Source organism: Myotis myotis, unplaced genomic scaffold, assembly GCF_014108235.1.
Source record: "Myotis myotis isolate mMyoMyo1 unplaced genomic scaffold, mMyoMyo1.p scaffold_m19_p_8, whole genome shotgun sequence".
In the NCBI taxonomy this organism is placed as follows: Eukaryota; Metazoa; Chordata; class Mammalia; order Chiroptera; family Vespertilionidae; genus Myotis; species Myotis myotis.
Window position 1 is genome coordinate 37,520,653 of NW_023416390.1, and position 18,345 is coordinate 37,538,997.

Consider the following 18,345-nt stretch of genomic DNA (forward strand, 5'->3'; position numbering starts at 1 on the left):
GCTGGTGACATTCTATCTCAAACTCAACAGGTTCTAAATTAAACTCAATCTCTTCAAACTGGATCCTTCTCATGTATTTCCTATTTTATTTTAGATAACCACCATACACAATTACGTAAACTAGGCTGTTATAAATAAGAGCAGCAAGATTTTAAAGAACTCATTTTCTTTTTAAATAAAATACTTTTTTAATTTATTGGGGTGACATTGGTTAATAAAATTATACAGATTTCAGGTATACAGTTCTTCAATGTGTCATCTGTATATTGTTATTGTGTGTTTGCCACCCCAAGTCAAGTCTCCTTCCATCACCATTGATCCCCACTTTCCCTTCTTTTACCTTTCCTTATACCCCCTTCCCTCGGGTAATCACCGTACTGTTGTCTGTGTTCATGAGTATTTCTTTTTTTTCTTTGCTTAATCCCTTTACCCTTCTCATCCAGCCCTCAACCCCCTCCCCGCTGACAGCTGTCAGTCTGTTCTCTGTATCCGTGAGTCTGTCTCCACTCTGTTAGTTTATTTTGTTCATTAGATTCCACATGTAAGTGAAATAATGTGCTACTTATCATTCTCTTGACTGGATTATTTCACTTAGCATCTATTAGACCAAGAAGAACTGGCTTTTTAGGTAAGATTCAAATTGAGATTTAAAAGACAAGAAAGAACTAATCATATAAATATCTGGGGGAAAGAATATTCTAGGCAAAGGAAACAGAACGTGAAATGGCCTGAAGGTGGAGAATGATTTTGAGGAATTCACAGAATAGAAATAAAACCTGTATGTCTGGAGGTAGTGGAAGAGAGGGAGAGCAGTGCCAGATGAGCTTGAAAAATTAGCAAGGGTAACCTCACCAAGACTGTTGTAAGTCACGGAAAAGTTTTAATTTTATTCTAAGTAAAATGGGATGCCATTTTATCTTGGTGAATGTTCCATGTGAGTTTGAGAAGAATGTGTCTATTCTGCTGTTATTGAGTAAAATAGTCAATAGATGTCCATTATATCCAGTTGGTCAAAGGTGTTGATGAGTTTGTGTCTTTCCTGGGTCTGTCCTTTTCTGATAGGAAGATGTTGAAGTCTCCAACTATAATAATTGATTCATCTATTTTACCTTGAAGTTCTATTAGTTTTTGCCCCATGTATTTTGGTGCTCTGTTGTTAGGCATTTACATGTGAAAATTGTTATGTTTTCTTAGAGAATTAACCCCTTTATCATTATGTAATGCCCCTTGTTATCCCAGATAATTATCCTTGCTTTGAAGTCTGCTCTGTCTGAAATTAATATAGCTACTCCTGCTTTTTTTGGTTTGGTGTTAGCGTGGTATATTTTTCTTCGTCCTTTTAGTTTTAATCTATATAGGGCTTTACATTTAAAGTGGGTTTCTTATAAGTCAAGTCATTATGCTGTACCTCTAAAACTTATAAAATACAGTATTTGCAATTATATTTCACTAAAACTGAAAGAAAATAAAATTCAAAACGTAAGTATTGACAAGAGTATGGAGAAAAGGGCACACTTGTATACTCTTGATCAGAATGTGAATTGGGATAGCCACCATAGAAAAACAGCATGGAAAGCCCTCCAAAATTAAAAATAGAATTACCATATGACCCAGCACTCTCACTTCTGGGTGTCTTCAACTCTTTCTCTGCCTTTTGTGGTTTTAATAGAGCATTTTGTATGATTTCATTTCTTTTCCTTTCCTAGCATATCAGATATAGTTGTTTTATTACTTTTTTTAGTGGTTTTCCTAAAATTTGTAATATACATTTACAACTAATCCAAGTCCACTTTCTAATAACACTATACTACTTCAGGGGAAGTATGAGTTCTCTGAACTTTCTGGATCTGTAGTTTGATATCTGACATTAATTTGGGGGAAATTCAGTCATTATTGTTTAAAATATTGCCTTTGTTCTTTTCTCTCTTTCTTCTCCTTCTGGTATTCCATTACATATATGTCACCTCTTTTGTAGTTGTCATACAGTTCTTGGGTATTCTGTTGTTGTTTTCCCCAGCTGTTTGTTTTTTTTTTCTGATAGCCTTCTAGTTTTGAAGTTTCTATTGCCATATCCTTAAGCTCAGAGAGTCTCTCCTTAGTCATGTTCAGTCTACTCATAAACCCACCAAAGGCATTCTTTATTTTTTTATACCCAGCATTTTGTTTTGTTTGCTTTTTTCTTAGAATTTCCATCCCTCTGCTTACATTTCCCATCTGTTCTTGCATGTTGTCTATCTTTTATCCATCACAGCCTTTAGCATTTTAATTACATATGTTTTAAATTCCTGGTCTGATAATTCCAACATCCCTGCCATATCAGTTTTATTCTGAAGCTTGCTGTCTCTTCAAACTGTTTTTTTTTTTTTTTTTTTTTTTTTTTTTTTGCCTTTTAGTGTGTCTTATAGTTTTCTCTTCTCTTGATAGCCAGATAGGATCTTACTTGATAGCTGGAGATGGTGTGAGTAAGCCTTCACTGATGTGTTGTCAGGTGTAGATGGGGAGGGTAAGTATCCTACATCTATGATTGGATCACAATAGATCTGTGCCTCAGGATTGTGCACTTTACAAGTTTTTCTCTGCCTGAACTCCTCTACCCTACCCCCGCATTCGGTGGAACAGGATGGCTAGAGGGGACTGGGGTTGGTTATTTCCCTCCCCCCAAGTCAGTTAGGCTCCCAGAATAGCCAGCAGCAGGTCAGGCTCTGGTAAATAGCTTCTCCTGAGAGCAGGCTTGGTAAGAAGAACAGAGCGCCCTGGCATGTTTCAAAATGGTTCCTTTTCCTTTCCCCTGCTGGAAGCAAAGGGAGATTTTTTTCCTCTGATAATAACTGCGAGAACTTGGTAGAGCTTCAGGAGATAAAACTCACAAAAGTGAGAGGACTCCCTCAATGACTGGCTCCCCTTGGAGTTTTTTTTTTCTCCCAGACTTGTCCACATTTAGCCTCCAGCAATTAATCAATAACAGTTCAGGTTTTCAGGAATACACATAAAACAAGGTTATATATTGACCAATTGACAAAAATGTGACCAGAGGCTTGTATTTCCTCTAAGAGCAATGGGTTCAGTATTTGCTAATTCAGAGTTTGTGATGACTGTATGGAACGTAAGTGCCCAGAAAAATGAGAACAAACTGATGATTGTATGAAAAACGAATGAAAAACAAATGAAAAACAAAATGTATTTACTGATGAAGTGATGAGGTATCTGGGATTTTCTTAAAAATAATTCAGGGAGCCCTAGCTGGCTTGGCTCAGTGGATAGACGGTTGGTCTGCACACTGAAGGGTCCCGGGTTCGATTCTGGTCGGGGGCACATGCTTGGGTTGCGGGCTCAATCCCCAGTAGGAGGCGTGCAGGAGGCAGCTGACCAATGATCCTCTCTCATCATTGATGTTTCTATAGCTCTCTCTCCCTCTCCCTCTCTGAAATCAATAATAAAAAAAAATTCAGGGAGGCACAGGGAATTGGTTTGGGGCATAGATGAAACACATTGGCAATGAGTTAAAAATTGATGAAGCTACCTGATGGGTATCTGGGGGTTTGTAAACTATTTTTGTGTACATTTGAAATTTCCCATAATAATGTGTTTTTAAAAAACAAACAAACAAACACCCAGTTCTAAGTATTTAAAGATTTGAATTATAAATATTTTCATGGACTTTTGCTGCTCCCAATCAATTTTAGTACTTGACTCAAAGTTTTCCTAAATTTTTGCCCCCTTCTCTAGCCTTCTATTTCCTCTAGGTTTACCCTATTCTATTGTTGTACATAAAAGAAAATGGAAGTTAGAATACAATCTAAGCGTTTTGAAAAGAGTTTAACTGAACTGTATAGATGCAGAAAAAGTAAATTATGTCTTTTAGGGTTCTATCCACCTCTCTAGAACAGTTGACACATTAAACATGTAAGCTGCTATTAGGGCTTTTATTTACATAGTTCTCCTTCCTACCTCAAGGATTCAGGGAAATCCTGTGCTCTTTTGCTTTGATGAGAGTAAATTCTCTAAGGAAGACATCCTGGCAAGGGTTAATGCTTACACACTGAGTCCAGAAATGGTTGACTGAGTTTGTCTCAAATAGCAAAACATTTTTTTTTAAAGTTTTGTATTGACCTTGACCCTAGAGCAGTGGTTCTCAACCTTCCTAATGCCGCGACCCTTTAATACAGTTCCTCATGTTGTGGTGACTCCCAATTTCATTGTTACAAATTGAACATAATTAAAGCATAGTGATTAATCACAAAAACAATATGTAATTATATATGTGTTTTCCGATGGTCTTAGGCGACCCCTGTGAAAGGGTCGTTCAACCCCAAAGGGGTCACGACCCACAGGTTGAGAACCGCTGCCCTAGAGCATAGAGGAAAATCTTAGACTGCCCTTGCTAGGTAAAGAATGTATAAACTGGCCCCACCAGTGTGGCTCAGTGGTTGAGCATCAATCTCTGAACCAGGAGGTCATGGTTCGATTCCCAGTCAGGGCAAGTGCCAGGGTTGCAGGCTTGATCCCCAGTAGAGGGCGTGCAGAAGGCAGCCAATCAATGATTCTCTCTCATCATTGATGTTTCTATCTCTCACTCTCTTTTCCACTCTGAAATCAATAAAAATTATATTTACAAAAGAATGAATAAACTGACCTGTGAGGTTGGCTCACAGAGAGGGAGGAATAAACTCCGTTTGTCTTATTAAAAAACAAATAAACAAAAACAAGCCAGAACTAAAAGAAACAGGAGAAAAATACAGGGAAAACAACATAATTGAACCTTGTGCTTTCCTAATATTTCATGCCTGTAGGGCTCAATTTATTCCCTAACCATTAATTCAAACATCAGTAGCTCCACGGTTCAGACAGGGCAAACATTATTACCTTCATCTGAAAGATGAAGGGAGCAGGGCAGTGAGTTGACAGAGGCCAGATTAGGACTCAGAATTTGATTGCTGTTCAGCAATTCGCAAAGGTAGCTCTAGGACCCCTCCTCTCTCCATTGTCTGGGTGTCTTTCATGCCTCACCTTAGCTATAATTCATCCCTTCACCATGGGCCCCTTTGCATCTCTGTTCTCCTATTGTGAGGCCTTCCCCAACCACCCTCTCCAAGTACCCATTCACTGATCCCCGTCAGCTCTATGACGCCATTGAGCCCAAAGCGGTGCTGAGTAAATATTTGTTGACTAACTTCTTTCCTTTATTAAAACCTGCTTTCAGTTAAAATAGAGTCATCTCATGATGGTTGAAAAGGCTTAATAGAAGACATGTTCTGGGGGTAACTTTCATTATAATAGAAAAAACCATACTGTAACCACATTGTGAAGTGCACTGGCCAAAGGAACAAAGCTCTAATTTATAGCAACTAATAATTTGAAGAAAGTATTTTTGCACCGCAAGGGATCCTTTTGATGACCTCTGACCTAAGTCCAAGGCCAGACCTGGGAACAACCATCATCAGAGACAGAGTGAGAAGAAAAGTGGGTGAGAAGAGCAGCGTAGTGCTGTTTAAATTTAGAGAAATGAACCACAGGATTTCATTTCGCCTGAAATATATTTAATATCAGGAATAAAACCTTGCAGTATGTTTAAACAACATCCTTTTCTGTCCTACATCGTTCTTTGTCAGGCATCTGACTTTTACCTGAGTGAACAGTTTCCACAGTCACAGGGAAGGGAAGGGAGGCCTTGCCTTTTCAGCAGAGCAGCCAGAGGGATAGTTCTTTGGAGGTGCAGACCTTCATAGAAGCAAGGGTGAAGCAGAGAAATCCCTTTCCTATGAGCTTGTCTATTGACTACGAGTTTCATGTAGTCTTCCGTCTTGGAACAGTTATGTGGCATAAAGGGGGAGTCTTTTCTCACAGAAACCCATCATCAAAACAAATTGTAATTAGGATAAAATCAGGGCATGATTAGACTTCTAGTAGATTCTGAAAGATGCTAGATTAAAGCTTATTTAGGTGATAATCCATATTGTGGTGTTAGGTAAGTTTATTTCTTATAAAAATCAATATTATCATATTGGTTACTTCTAATTTATTCTCAATTGCTGCATATATTTTGGCAATTTCTGTGCTGATTTGCTTTTGTTTATACCTAGTTTTGTTCCAGAAAACATTTAAGGTGGCTTACATTTATATACATGCAATAAGAAAAAATACATTAAAAATGGTGGAAGAGGAAATCAATATAAAGGAAAAGTGAGAGTAGAAAAGGTGAGGTAAAAATAATAATGCCTAAACATAGACCATTTGCTAGGTGGTAGGCACTATTCTGAGCACTTTGATATGTGAATTCATTTAATGCTGACAACAACCCACAGGATCAGTACTATTATCCTCCCATTCTACAGGGAGGTAAGTGAGGCCTGGAGGAGTGATTGAGGCCATATAAGCAGTAAGTGGTACAGCTCTGGGCTCACACCGGGCACTCTGGCTCCATGATGCTTTCCTGATTCAACAATGAAGCTGGAAATAAGGTTTACACACAAAGTAGAAATTGTAAGGTCCTGCAGTCCTGCTAGCGACCGACCACAGATTTACCTCTAAGATTTTTGGCAGACAAAATCGAGAAGGAAAAAGCGATCAGTTACATGATTCACAGTGTTTAGGAGATAAAAAAACAAGCTAGTTGCTCAAGAGTAGCATAATTATTTCTGGTTGGGAGACCGGGAAGAAAATTCTCTTGTAAATTCTCACAAAGAAGCCACTATGTAATGAAGTGGACACTATTCTCCAGTCAGGCTGACAGGCTTTCACAGGGCTGTTTCTTACAACATCCTTCACTGTGTCATAATGTATAACCAACACCTAAGCCAAATTCAGTAAAAGGCAATTCGGCAGGGGTGGGGATTTCAGAAGATGTGGTCAGGTCTGTGGATCTCTGCTGGCCTGGATTAATTTAGGAAAACATTTTAGGCTATTTAGAGGGAAGAATGGACTGTAGATCCCACAGGCCACTGTCTGTAATTATTATTCCTCTCAATTGAGCTTTTGTAAAACTTTGAGTGGTAGTGAGTTTGAGGTTATTTCCTGACCAGGGCCTGAGTGCCACTCTTCCATGCTGTTGGTGAGTATGGAGTTATAGCTTCATCAGCCAACTGAGCTGGGTGAAGGGTGGATTTTCTTGTGAAAGTTGAGGAAATGCAAAGATACTGTGTGACCAGAGGGCCACGCACTTGGTACTGAACCATATTCAACAGAATAGAATTTGGGGTGTTGACCAGCCTCAAAATATTTGGAACCAAAATGACTTTGTGGAGATCAAAATATTTCCCATAGAGAATTGCAAAAAATTCCCCACAGAGAATTGCAATCTGGAATTCTTAAAGCAGGTGCAATCAAATACCTACCTTGGTGATTGAAAATATCTCAATAAAGGACTCCTAAAATTTTCAAACTTAAAAATAAAACCAAAGTAGTAAATATAGAGACATGACTTTTTAATAGATCAGTTATGTAATTAGGTTCTTTGTAAGAAATGTAGAGTGCCAGTTTGTGAGGATAACGCCCATTTGTGAGAGCAAACAGAGCAGAGGTAGCTAAGGTACAGCTAAGGTACAGCTTTGATTTTGGGCAGAATGTGTGAGTCCGCGGCTTTCTGGTCAACCATGCGCTGCCCTGTAATCTTGTGTTCCTCTTTCTCCGGGTCGAAGAGCTCACCGTCCTGGTGTCTGGGCTTGCATAGCTCTTCTTCCTGAATTAAGCATCAGTGAAATGTTTGGGGATTATCACACAATGATATCAATTTTGGTGGAGGTGGTGATGACAAATTTCTGGTGTGTTCTACGTGGAAGAACTCAATTAAGGGACAGAGATCCAGTCACTAGTAATAAACCACTGCTCAGCTGCTTTGGAAAAACCACCCCCTTGCCTCTGTGGCACCAAGAGAGGATGATCAGGATGGTCCTGGGGGTGATGCTGGCCTGGATTTCCTCACATGCTGACTGGAGGGTTTCAGCTTTTGAGGCCCATCTTCAGTAGGATAACATCTAGGGATTTTTCGAAGTTTAACCACTCCAATACTACCATTCTTGTCGCCACCAACTGATTTTGTGACAGTAGCAAGAACTTTCTCTTTCCTTTTATTTTCGATCCTGGTTTTAGCTGCTGAATCCTTCCTCATGTGCATGGCCTTTTGGGAATACATAGCCAACCAGGAATATCTACCAACTCCTCTGAATAGGATGGGGCTCTGGCTGCAGCAGGGCTTCCCTTCTTCGGCATCTTGGCCTTGAGTTACCCTTCTTACCCTTCCTACCCTTGCCACCAGCATCAGCCTTCTGGCTTCAGGCTTCTTCTCCGTAGTATCCGGCTTCTCAGTGTTCTTTTCACCTGCCATTTTGCAAGATGGGAAAGAGCTATATAAACACGACTTTAAAATAAAATAGTATAAAGAACCTTAACCAAAAAAGATTTCTCCTTTCCTGTTTCACTCACCAGAGGCAACATAAAATTTAATTTTGTTTTAAATTTTACCCAGATGAACCAATTCGTAATATTCTGCCACATTTGCTTTATCATTCTCCATCTATATCTATCTATCTATCTATCTATCTATCTATCTATCTATCTATCTATCACCTATCTATCTAGATATAGATATAGTTACAGATACAGACAGACATATAATTATTTTTTGAACCTTTAAAGAATAGTTTGCTTATACCATGGATCTTTACCCTTAAATACTTCAGAATGTATTTCCTAAGTACGAGTTGAATATTTTTCTTTACTTAACCATAGTACAACTATCAAATTCAGGAATCTTAACATTATTCAATATTTTATCTAATCTCTGATTCTTACTCCAGTTTCATTGATTGTTCCAATAATGTCTTTTATACCTTCTTTTTAAAAGCTTATTGTACTGTTTATTTGAAAAATATTTATTACATTTTGAAAAATGACCATGTTTGCAGTCATATGAATGTGCATGAGAATACTTCAAGTAGGAATACAAAAATGATCTATGTGAACAAGTTTGCTTTTACAGACACTGCACAATCAGCCATGACCCCCACTGCAAGTTTTGGGAGCACTGACTATTGTGGGAGCTTCTGACCTAGAATTCAGGGAGATCAGGTTAGTATCTCAGGAAAACGTGACCTGGCCAGCCTCCATTATAAACATCAGCCACAGGCTTTTTTTTTTTTTTTTTTAAGAGGCAAAGGGTTTCCCAGCGTTCAGAGCTGATCTACAGCCTTGCAGAGGGTGGTGCCCTCTACACAGCAGATTGCTGACTGTCAATGACATGTACAGGTGCAGAATGCTCATCAGAAACACTTTTTCTTTTCTTTAAAAATATATTTTCAGGGTGCAACTTTTCTGTCTCCTTGGCGAGCTGGACGTTCTCCAGCCACACCACGTAGTGAATCTTCTGGTTTGGGTTCTGACCCTAGCAACTTGCCATTTTCCTCAGCGGGACACTCTACCTGCTTCCTTTACATTTCCACCTCCTGGAGTGTTCTCTCCCTTTCTTTATAGAATTCTTCCAGTTTTGATCTCAGCTGTTTCTTTTCTTGGAATGCTTTAGACTCTAACATTCTGGTTCGTTCAACTTCCTCAGTCATTCTAAGGCGGTCTGTCTCTCTGTTCTGCAGGGCTCTCTGGACTTCTTCTAGGTCTGCTTTCAGTCTCAGCATTTCTTCAACTAAGTTATTTTTGGCCAGTCTTTCTTTGATAAGTTCTTCATTCTTTAGCTTCTGGCTGATTCTGTTCACTGTTGTCCTTTTGCCTTTTAATATCATCCAGCTGACCTTGCAGAAGCCAGTTTTTCTCTCTCAACTGCTCACCTTCCAGGTGTAGGTTTTCCATCTCACTCAACTGCTTTGCCATTCTGAGGATTTCAGCATTTTTTATTTCTTTGTCTTTATTTAGCTTTGTTACAAGGTGTTGCAAAGAAATCTTAGAGGCTCAGCCATCTTCTATCTCTTGTTCTTGTGTTTCCAGGAGTTTTGCCAATTGAGTTTGGAAATGAGGCGGTGTTTTAGGGTTCTGGGGATACTCACAGCAGAACCCATCACATGTTCTAGCTGCCTCATTTTGAAGTTATATTCATTCTTGTTCTGTTATTTCCTCTTTCTTTTGGCTTAACTCGTGCTGAAGCTCCTGGATCAGGGCCTCCTTCTTGGTCTGCTCCTCCTGGGCAGACTGCAGGAGTCCTAAGTGCTTCTTCAAGGCCTCCGTGAGCATGTTCAGCTGCTCAGGAGCATAATCCAGGTCCTCACAGAGTATCCTGCTCTGTCTTGAGTATTCTTAGCCTAAGGATTTCTTTCAGATCCAGAATACCCACTTCCTGTTTCTTAACACTTTGCTCTCTTCTTTGTCAACCAAAGCAGAGTTGTATTTACAGTTGATGTCCTTCAGCTCTTGCTTCAGCTCTATGGTTTCTCAAGGACTGATGTTCTCAGCTCCTGAGTCTGGCTCATGAGTTCCGCTACAACTTCTTTGTCAGCATCTCTAGACTTCTCCGGACGACCGATGACTTTTTCGGTAGCACACAAACTCTCTTCCAGTTTCTGTACTTTTGCCATCGGCAGCTCACACTTGGCCATCTTTCACTTTTTCTTGGCACACAGACTCAAGAATGTCTAAGATTTCTTTAGAATTGTTTTCTTTATCCTCTTCAAATTATATTAATAATTTGTTATTGTGTTCTTATTCTGCTTCAAAAAACTCCATCAAATTATTGAGACCAGGTTTCAGAGCCTCATTTTCTCTTTTGTAGTTTTTTTCTTTTTAAAGTTGGTCAATTTCAAACTTCATTACTTATAAGTTTTCATAGAAATCTTGGAAATACTTCATGTAAGCAGTCTCATCTTTCTCTCCGGTCAGAAAGCTTTCTGGTAGTATCTGCCCTAAAGGGAGCTGGGCCAGGTGTTCTGTGAGCCTCTTCACTTCAACTTGGAGCTGGCTCACATTGACCTGGGTGTCCTCTGCCTTATTTTTAATCAGCTTGGCCCTTTGAGGAAAAGTTAGCATTGCCAGGGTTTCCCCACAACACCTGGATCCAGGATGAACATTTGCAACTATGGCTGTTCTGGCATTACCTCCAAGGAATTCCTGAGTAAGAAGGTGAGCTTGGAGTCTCTGTAGCAAACATGTCTCCGTTTCCCACATTGACAAGGGTGGTAATCACTTGGCCCAAGAAGCTCAATGATCAATTCATATTACCTGCTTCCTTCAACCTCATCCCTCCTGCATGGGTGTCTCTCTGCCTTGAGATCCTGCTAAGCCCACCAGATTGAGTAGGGAGGTTTGTGTACTCATAGTCTCATTGCTTTTCTTCATTGATTCTACTGTAATGGCAAAGGATGTATGAGATGACTTTGAGGATTCTGTTTTCTTTGAAGTCGATGCCACATGCCTGTTTCTCCGTCCTCCATACAACACCCAATAGGCTCTAGCCACTGAGGTCACCATCTGCTCCACCAACAAAGACTCCCTTCTTGATATACTCCCTTATGTACAGTCCAGCTGATGCAGAGTGCAGTAGGTCATAGATCTGCTCATTGTAGATTTCAATAAAGGAACATTTACAAAGGAAGCTCTTTCCTACTCCAGCCTTACCTTTTTTTTTAAAAAAAATATATTTTATTGATTTTTTACAGAGAGAAAGGGAGAGAGATAGAGAGTTAGAAACATCAATGAGAGAGAAACATCGATCAGCTGCCTCCTGCACGTCTCCCACTGGGGATATGCCCGCAATCCAGGTACATGCCCTTGACCGGGATCGAACCCGGGACCCTTCAGTCCGCAGGCCGACGCTCTATCCACTGAGCCAAACCGGTTTCGGCAGCCTTACCTTTTTTTAAAAAAAACAAACAAAAAAAACCCAAAAAAAACCATTTTATTGATTTTTTTACAGAGAGGAAGGGAGAGGGATAGAGAGTCAGAAACATCCATGAGAGAGAAACATCGATCAGCTGCCCCCTGCACACTCACAATGGGGATGTGCCCGCAACCAAGGCACATGCCCTTGACCGGAATCGAACCCGGGGCCCTTCAGTCTGCAGGCTGACGCTCTATCCACTGAGCCAAACCAGTCAGGGCCAGCCTTATCTTTTTCATGATCAATTAAGAAACACAAATATTCAAAGCTTGGTGGGATTAAGGTTATGAGAAAAATGATCATATTCAGATGGTCCCATCATAGTATACGTTTTCTCTGAGCCAGTCTGTCCATATGCAAAGATGGTGCCATTATACCCGCTCATGCAAGATTCCACAATGCCTTTGGCCTCGGTTGAGAACACAGACTCCTGAGTGGTGTCCATGCTGGCACATGATCAAAAGTCTTGGGCCCCCTGTTGGAGTGCAGCCGGAGAGTTGTCGAGGAGAGAACACTTAAGCATGAGTTTTGCTCTCCATCAGCTGATCCTGAACCCTCTGTAGGTTGACGAATTCGCACAAAAACTTTGGTAGCATCACCTTCATTACTTGGATGGTTAGACTGACAATTTGTCATATTGCGCCCTCACTTCCTGATCCCAAGACCGACTCAGAGATCCCCTCAGCTCCAGACGCTGTGAGCCGGGTTCCACCGGCTGAAGATGGCCAGGATTTGAATTTGGAGTTGAGGCAAGCACTGAGGCCGCAGAGTTGCCCAGCCTCCTCTGTTCTATCCCTTCTACCACACCCTTGTAGATCTCCAATTTCATTAAATTTTCATTTACCCTTCTTATAGTGTTCTTTGTGTGTTTTGGTTTTTTTTTTTTTTTGCAAAAATATACTTATTTTCATGTTGGTAAACTGAAAATCAATAATAGTATTTGCATTTTTTATGACAAATTTATTTCTATATTTTAGAAAAAACATAGCTCACTGGAAAGCCAAAGAGTAGGCTCAAATTATATTTCTTACTCTGTGGGTTTAATGCTATGATTACAGAGTCTGATTGCATTCTGCATTTCTATACCCCACCAAAAGTTTCTTATACACTCCAAGTTTTTCCCAAGACCACAAACATGGATATGCCCTACGGCCTCCTCCTTCCTCAGAGGCTGCTCTCCCAGGGCCTCTCTCTAACTACAATGTGACACAGGTCATTGTTAGTCCTTCTGCACAGCAGTTGTCCTACGATTTGCTTCATTGTTCTCTTGGGTTGGAGTCATTGTTTCCTGGATCTCATGCATTTTGTGTATGCCCCCATTTAGTGGAGGCATACCATCAACTAACCATCTAAGAAAGACTATTTTTATTTTCTGTCTATTTGTGTCTGGGTAGATATATATAGGATTCTAGGTTGCAGATCTTTTCCCCTCAGGACTTGGAATGCTTTCTTACACATTCTTCCAGTATATCCATAGTTCCAATTATAGTCTGATTCTTATTCTTCTGTAGGTAACTTGTGGTGTGTGTGTGTGTGTGTTATTTCTCTGGAAGACTTTAGGATCTTCTTTTGGGTTCCAGAATTTGACAATTTCACTTAAATTAAAAGTTAAAGTCCTGCCAATCTGGCGTGACTCAGTGACTGAGGATCGACCTATGGACCAGGAGGTCACGGTTCAATTCCCGGTCAGGGCACATGCCTGGGTTGCTGGTTGTGGGCTCGATCCCCAGTGTGGGGCATGCCGGAAGCAGCTGATCAATGATTCTCATCATTGATGTTTCTATCTCTCTCTCCTGCTCCCTTCCTCTCTGAAGTAAGTAAAAAATATATTTTAAAAATAAGTTAAAGTTTTGCCCTGGCTGGTGTGGCTCAGTTGGTTGGAGCATTGTCCCATATCCCAAAAGGTGGCAGGTTTAATTCCTGATCAGGGCACATACCCAGGTTTTGGGTTCGATCCCCAGTCAGGGCCTGTTCAGAAGGCAACTGTTTGATATTTCTTTCATTTCTCTCTCTCTCTCTCTCTCTCTCTCTCTCTCTCTCTCTCTCTCTCTCTCTCTCTCTAAATAAATAACTAATAATTTTAAAAAAGTTAAAGTCCTTACAATGACCTACCCTATCCCACCCCTTTCAATACTGCAACCCTTCTGCTTCTGCTCTGTACTCTCCTAGTCTCTCTGACCCTGTTCTACCTTTTATAAAAAATTCCAGACATATTCCTTCTAACATACTATAATGTTTACTTATGTTGTGTTTATTATCTATATCTCCCTGCTAGAATAAAATCTTCATGAGGTCAAGAAATTAATTTACCATCTTAAATAACTAGAACAAAGCCTAGTATCTTTTAAGTGCTCAATACATTTTTGTTGAATGATATGAATTCAAGAAAGAAACTGACATGCATTTTAGATGGACTGCTATAAGCCACTAGGTCTGTAATTTGTGGAATGCAAAGAGTTGTTCTTTCAAAAAAATGAGACAGTTTAAACAATAAATCCATTAAATGGGACTTTTTGGACATTAACTTGAAGGACCAAACAGGAAGCTATAAAAGAAATCAATCCTATTAGGGTTGGTAACACGCTAATGAAAAGCTTTGAGGGGAAAAAAGAAATTGAATATGTCTTTTACTTTATTTTTGGATTATAAAATATGATCCTGTTCAAAACCCCCTTATAAAGATAAACAACTGCATTAATGTAATCTCTTTAAATTAATTTTTGAGAGAGAGAGAGAGAGAAAAGGGAGGTTGGGATGGAGGGAGGGAGAGAGATTATTGTTCCACTTATTTATGCATTTATTGGTTGATTCTTATATATGTCCTGACTGGGGATCAAACACACATCCTTGGTGTATTGGGACGATGCTCTAAGCAACTGAGCTACCTGGCCAAAGCCACACTAGAGTAATCTTGGTTAATTCAATAAAACATACTGTAGCTGATGCATTTAATTCTAATGAAAACTGTAAAAGATTACAGCATAAAGTTTAAAGAATAATTGTTTATTGGTAGTTTATATACATTTGTGCAGATTTCTTATAAATGGACTTGTGAACATAATTTTAAATTTTATTCATTTGTTCTCCAAATACATATTGAATGCTGAGTCCATGGATCAAAAGTGAATAAGACACAGTCCTAGTCTTCAAGGTTCAAGTAGTTGAGGGCCGGGCAACAGACAGATAAACAAGCCTAAACTTACAAGGTGAATGGTTAGACTCAAATTTTCTGACTCTCTAGAATACTGTTTAGAGTTTAATTTTAAATTCATGTCTTCAACACTTTGTTAAATGCACAATATAATTTACAAACACTTTTAACTCCCATAGTTGAAATGTGAGATACATTTTGACTTTTAAATATCTATTTTATACCCATTTTGCAATTAATTAAAACATGATACTAAATATTCTAACTAGAAACCTCTTTAAATATTATAATTACTAGCTTCCTGATTTTTGAGGTGTTTTATCCACATTACAGTTGAGCCTCTTGAAACATACAATTTGAATGCCTGGATGCTGGATTTATTAGTCAGAAAACAAATGAGAGGTAGAATAAAGCAGTCGTTGGTGGAGCCACATTTCATTTGTCAAGGGAAATTTCATGGAGGAGGCCAGTTTGAAGAGTATCTTGAAGATGAGACATAGAATTGAAGCAGGTTTGGCCAGTATTCTGCTAACAGCTAATGATCTGCTAATCATCATGGACAAATCTATTTCCCCCAGCATAGTGTCAGGACACACATTGACTTCTTGCTTGGCTGAGCTTTTAAAGTTCAAGACATTACTGGCTTTTTAAATTTTCACTTGACAGCACTCTTTTGATAGTAATTTGGCCAAAATGGTATTTAAAAATACTGTGTATAAATGGCCACCTGAATGCATTTCTCCCTTAAATTATAAGACCTACTGGATAATAGCAGTCCATCTTGAGGCTGGGTGAGGAGTTTTTCTGTTAAGGCTTATTCATATCAAGGCATGCCAGCTTTTGTTGCCAACTAGTTATGATTCAGGACTAAAACTAGACACTAGAATTTCTTTAATTGGAGAATTACTGCCTGGATTCACTTTTTATGGCTTGATCCCATAATGGATGAATTGGCCAACAGCTGAGGGAACACATTTCATGTAGGGCAGATCTGTGTGGGGGTATTTATTCATTGGATTTATATGGTATATTTTATCCCAAATGAAGAATGTTAAAAAAATATTTACTTGAAAAAAAGTCAAATACCAGGAGAGTCACAAGGGAAGAAAGTAAAGCTAGTAGAGGAGAAAGGAATATGGTTATTTGGAAGAAGTAAGATAGAGAATAAAGACATTTTATATATATAAATTAATATATATATATACATACACACACACACACATATATATTATATCAGATATATATGTGTGTGTGTGTGTATATATATATATATATATATATATATATATATATATTAAACAACTAAGGTGTTTGTTGGTGTTGCAAGGCACAATTATTACTGTTCTCATTTATTTTAAGAAAGGGAAAACATGCTTCATTAGACAATGGCTTTTACTTTTGACATTATATAGCAGATTTTAACACATCTATACTAATAAAAGTGTAATATGCTAATTAACCAGGTTAACTGGCCATCTTCTGGACGTCCGACTTCCTGCCGGACAAAGCCATGATAATGGGGGCCGAGGCAGAGGCCGTTAGGGGTGAGATCAGGCTGGCAGGGGGTTAGGGGCAACAAGGCCGGCAGGGGAGGACAGTTGGGGCAATCAGGCTGGTAGGGGAGGGTAGTTGGGGGTGACCAGGCTGGCAGGGGAAGGCATATGGGGGCATTAGGCAGGCAGGCAGGCAGGCAGGCAGGTGAGTGGTTAGGAGCCAGTGTTCCTGGATTGCGAGAGGGATGTCCGACTGCCGGGCCTAAACCGGCAGTTGGACATCTCCTGAGGGGTCCCAGATTTGAGAGGGTGAAGGCCAGGCTGAGGGACAACCCCCCCCCCCAAGTGCACGAATTTTGTGCACTGGGCCTCTAGTCTATATATAATTCAGTTTTATGAAGACAAAGTGTTTACTCTGTAAACTCAAATTTCACAGGCAGAAAGTCATGCAAACTAAATGAATCAACTACCAAGTGTTCAGCACCCTAAAGTACTTCAGCATCTCTTAAAGGTTATAAGGATAAAAGAAATTTCTTTTGTTCTTAAAGATCTAACAATCTACTTTGGTAGATAACACATGACATAATTGGAGAATAATATAAGGCTAAATAAAAGCTTATGTTTTTTATTAATATAAACTAAGTTATATGGTAGAGATTGAGATACTTTTAGAAATTCAAAAATCAGTGTGAAGAGGTCTGCAAAGTCTTCACAGAGGGAGGCAAAGTTGGTTTAAAGGATGAGATAGAGGATGAAAAAGACATTCAGATGGGAAAATACTATGAAGCAAGGTTTGAAAATATAAATTTGATAACTTCTCATAAAATATTTTGATATGAAAAAAAGTAATAATTACAGTACGCTAAAAGTGCAACTCAAAACCACAAGGCATCACCTCACATTCATTACGGTATCTACTATCAGCTCAGCTGCTGTGGCTCAGTGGTTGAGCCTCGACCTATGAATCAGGAAGTCACAGTTCAATTCCTGGTCCAATTCCCCATCAGGGCACATGCCAGGGTTTCGGGCTCCATCCCCAGTAGGGGGCGTGCAGGAGGCAGCCAATCAATGATTCCCATCATTGCTGTTTCTCTCTCTCCCTTCCTCTCTGAAATCAATAAAACTATATTTTTTAAAAAAGATATCTACTATCAAACAGAAAATAGCAAAGTTTGGTGAAGATTTAGAGAAATTGGAACCCTTTTTGCACTGTTGGTGGGGAAGTGAAATGGTACAGCCTCTATGGAAAACATTACCGGAACATGGAAGGAGTCGAGGGGTTGGGGGTGTACATGAATTCCAGACTAGAATCCTGAGTCCATTTCATGCATTCATTGCACAACTACTTACTGTTGTATCTATAGCACCTTGGGTTTAATACATGTTTTTTAAATGAGTAATATTATTTAGAATCATCTGGGATGGCTGCTACTCAGTACACAAAACTCTCTTAAAGAGCTGTTTATAGGGACAAAGTCTGTTTTTTTATATACACAAGTTTTTGTATAGAAGCAACACTGAGAGAATAATACTAAGCTGTTGAGAAAGAGGTTGATGGATTCAGGGGAATGGCTTTGGGAGCAGCAGAGGCCACGCTAGGAATTTACCCCACCAGGCACATTCAGTTCGATCGCCCTTTCAGAAGATAGTGAGACCTCAGTGTATTACCAGTCTTCAGTTTTGACTAGACAATCTCTAGTCAATTCTTTGTGTTTGAGAATTCAGTCTTCTGACCTGAGTGAGGAAGCAGGATCATAATTTTCCAGCATTCTGATAGCTTGAGCCAATCACGTAGGCTCTAAATAGCGAAATGGCTCCACCGTTCCAAGTTGGGAGGGAGTAATGAAAGGAAAATGAATTGCACATATTCTCTTCCAAAATAGTCCTGC

At 39.4% G+C, this 18,345-nt stretch overlaps 2 pseudogenes; both read right to left on the minus strand.

Moving 5' to 3' along the window:
- Positions 1 to 7,350: 7,350 nt before the first annotated feature.
- LOC118661521 lies at positions 7,351 to 8,320 on the minus strand (annotated as a pseudogene).
- An 865-nt stretch (positions 8,321 to 9,185) lies between these two features.
- Positions 9,186 to 12,448, minus strand: LOC118661522 (annotated as a pseudogene).
- Positions 12,449 to 18,345: the final 5,897 nt, after the last annotated feature.